Source organism: Triturus cristatus, chromosome 10, assembly GCF_964204655.1.
Source record: "Triturus cristatus chromosome 10, aTriCri1.1, whole genome shotgun sequence".
Taxonomy (NCBI): domain Eukaryota; kingdom Metazoa; phylum Chordata; class Amphibia; order Caudata; family Salamandridae; genus Triturus; species Triturus cristatus.
Genome location: NC_140593.1, coordinates 128,776,980 through 128,780,636, shown reverse-complemented (window position 1 = coordinate 128,780,636; position 3,657 = coordinate 128,776,980). Strand labels below are relative to the sequence as shown.

The following is a 3,657-nucleotide window of genomic DNA, read 5'->3' as shown; positions in this document are numbered from 1 at the left end:
GACAGAGCAGGGGTTGAGAGTCCTGGGCAGGAGGATGGGCAGAGCAGTGGCTTGGAGCCCTGGGCATGAGGGTGAAAAGAGCAGGGGCTGAGAGTACTGGGCAAGAGGCTAGGCAGGGCAGTGGCTGAGAGTGTCGGGCAGGAGGGCAGGCAGAGCAGTGGCTGACAATCCAGGGAAGAAGGATGGGCAGAGCAGTGGCTTGGAGACCTGGCAGGAGGGTAGGCAGAGTAGGGGCTGAGAGTCCTGGGCTGGAGCCTGGAGTATGGGTAAAGCAGCGGCTAAGAGTCCTGGGCAGGAGGCTGGGCAGAGCAGCGGCTTGGAGCCCTGGGGAGAGAGCAGTGGCTGAGAGTCCCGGGCAGGAGGCTGGGCAGACCAGCGGCTGAGAGTCCCGGCAAGAGGTTGGGCAGAGCAGGGGCTGAGAGTCCCGGCAGGGGCCTGGGCAGAGCAGTGGCTGAGAGTCCCGGCAGAGCAGCGGCTGAGAGTCCTGGGCAGGGGGATAGGCAGAGTAGCGGCTTGGAGCCCTGGGTAGGACGGTAGGCAGAGTAGGGGCTGAGAGTCTGGGGCAGGAGGGTAGGCAGAGCAGGGGTTGAGAGTCCAGGGCAGGAGGATGGGCAAAGCAACGGCTTGGAGCCCTGGGCAGGAGGGTGGGCAGAGCAGGGGTTGAGAGTACTGGGCAGGAGGCTGGGCAGAGCAGTGGCTGAGAGTGCTGGGCAGGATGGCAGGCAGAGCAGTGGCTGACAGTCCTGGGCAGGAGGATGGGCAGAGCAGTGGCTTGGAGCCCTGGGCAGGAGGGTAGGTAGAGTAGGGGCTTAGAGTCTCGGGCAGAAGGATGGACAGAGCAGCGGCTGAGAGTCCTGGGCAGGAGGATGAGCAGAGCAGGGGTTGATAGTCCCGGGCAGGAGGCTGGGCAGAGCAGCGGGTGTGAGCCCCAGGCAGGAGGGTAGGCAGAGCAGCAGCTGAGAGTCCTGGGCTGGAGCCTGGAGTATGGGCAAAGCAGCGGCTAAGTGCCCTGGGCAAGAGGCTGGGCAGAGCAGTGGCTTGAAGCCCTGGAGAGAGCAGCGGCTGAGAGTCCCAGGCAGGAGGCTGGGCAGAGCAGCGGCTGAGAGTTCCGAGCAGGAGGATGGACAGAGCAGCGGCAGAGAGTCCCGGCAGGAGCCCTGGGCAGAGCAGCGGCAGAGAGTGCCGGGCAGGAGGATGGGCAGAGCAGAGGATGAGAGTCCCGGCAGGAGGCTGGGCAGAGCAGCGTCTGCGAGGCCAGGGCAGAAGGATGGGCAGAGCAGCAGCTGAGAGTCCCGTGCAGAAGGATGGGCAGAGCAGCAGCTGAGAGCCCTGGGCAGGAGGATGGGCAGAGCAGGGGTTGATAGTCCCGGGCAGGAGGCTGGGCAGAGCAGCGGCTGAGAGCCCCGGCCACGAGGGTAGGCAGAGCAGCGGCTAAGTGTCTTGGGCAGGAGGGTAGGCAGAGCAGCGGCTAAGTGTCTTGGGCAGGAGGCTGGGCAGAGCAGTGACTTGGAGCCCTGGAGAGAGCAGCAACTGAGAGTCCCGGGCAGGAGGCTGGGCAGAGCAGCGGTTGAGAGTCCCGGGCATGACTAAAAGACTATTTTAGCTGTCTCACCAGCCTAAAATTTTCCCAAATATAATACATAATCTTACATAAAGAAACTGGGCATTAGGTAAGGCCACTTTAGTTATTCAACAAAGGAACAAAGAACAGGAGTTCACCCGTTTTCCCAGCAGAGACCGGGCAATAGTTATAACAGAACAACAACGTCTCAGCTGGATATCATTTTTAGAAGGAACAAATATTTTAGTGATATAAATCACAGAGGGAAGGGCAAAAAGGAAAGGGAGACCAAAGGAAAATAGAAAAGAAATGTATATTGTAGGTAGTTTTTACAGCACTACAGTACAATAAAAGTACAAATGACCAAAAACACACATAGGTGAACACTGAGCGTGCTAGTGATAGTGAACGGCGCAGTGATACAATGAGTGAAAAAACAGCGTGAACGGCGCAAATTAAGATAATAACAATGTGGTCGAAGGGATAATAATATACAATCTGTTATGAACACATTTTTTTCTCAATGACCACAAATAAGCCAAAAAGTTCTTTGCTGGGTTTTGTCGACGGCGTTTCAGCCTGGTTGGTTTCAGGCCATCATCAGGACTATGGTCATAGTTTTAAAGTGTGCTGTAAGGGCAAAGAGGAAAGAGGAAGTAGGGTTTAAATAATTCTTGAGAAGAGACCCAAATTGAGAAAGGTGACCCCAAAAGTAAGAGAAATACCTGGGCGTAGTACAATTAAAGTACAAGGAATCCTTTGAATTGGTGAAAAAACGGACATAAATCAACGGACATAAATCATCGTGTGATCTGAATAGAAAGTGAAAAGGAGTGAAAAACACGGTTAGTGAGTAGCCATAAGACTGAAGAATGTGGCCAAAAGAGGAAAAGGAATCGTATTTACCAATTGTTTGGGCACTTAAAGGCCAACATCCGAAGTTTGAAAAAGGCCGGGAGCAGTAAAGATCCGGAATTCGAGGAAGGGGTATCAAATCTGTCCAAGGAAGAAGACGGAGTTAGGGCAAAGAGTGCAGAAAGGGACTGAATAGACGAAAATTCGTCCTACGTAGTGAAAGGCTTACCTAGTTAAATGTTCGAGGGAAAAGGATCCCAATTGGTAATCCAACAGACGGAGAGTCAATCCACCAGTAAAGGAGCGACGGGACGAGTAAAGCGTCTCTGCCGGTAGCGGCGTGTGAGTAGACGCGCCATTAGTCAGGAGAGGGCTAGGTCACGTGAGCGGATCAGAGCAGACAAACCACTAGAGTGGGAAAGGAGTGGCTGGACAGTGCCCCGGGGGAATGAAAGAGATGAGAGGGAGGGAAGAAAACGGGAGGAAGAGCCCAAGCAAATTGTGAAGAAAAGAGGTGTTCGAGACTGGTGTCAATCGTCAGAATTTACATATGTAGTATTGATAATATACACATGTGAGTTATATTAAAATAAATTATACATAATTTACCATTTGTAATAAATACTGTGAACAAGTACAATACATTGAAAGCCACAAAAATGAAAAGACGCAAAAAACGATTTGAGGAAGGGAAGGACGGAAGGATGGAGGGTACTACGGGGTAGGGAAAAACCAAGGGGGGGGGGGGGGGAGGGAGAGAGGAAAGGAGGAGGGGAGGAAGGGAGTGGGTAGAGAAGGAAACAAGGAGGTTACATTTGACAACAAAAAACAATGAATGCAATCATTAAGAAAACGGATTAACAATAGCGTTTTCAGGGGTTGGTAATTAAATGCAACAACAGTTATTGTATATGTAAGACAATTGACGTATAGTGTAAAGCTTAATATATAAAGACGATAAAACATGCAAGTGTGTAATTACTATATACACTTAAGAAAAAGAGAAAAGTAAATATAAATTACACTGGGCAGACTTGTACACAGGGAAAACAAGGGTTTTTACATCATTAGATTGAGCTGTAAGGGCCATAGAGCGAGTATATCCATTAAGTACAGATATCTGAATACAAAGGGAAGACAAAGGGAAGGAGGTGGGAGGGTGGGGGGGGGGAAGGGGAGGGGGGGCGGATCGGGGGGGGGGGGGGGAAGCGAGAGAAGGGTCAGGAAGCACAAGTAAAGCA

The 3,657-nt window shown here is 52.0% G+C and overlaps 1 long non-coding RNA gene across 1 annotated transcript; it reads right to left on the bottom strand.

The window, feature by feature from the left end:
• Nucleotides 1-2,144: 2,144 nt before the first annotated feature.
• Nucleotides 2,145-2,774, bottom strand: LOC146789015 (uncharacterized). The gene is made up of 4 exons (XR_014969741.1): nt 2,646-2,774; nt 2,468-2,557; nt 2,287-2,373; nt 2,145-2,191 (listed from the first exon to the last, which is right to left on the bottom strand). It is a non-coding gene; the product is annotated as an uncharacterized LOC146789015 (long non-coding RNA).
• Between the last annotated feature and the right edge of the window lie 883 nt (nt 2,775-3,657).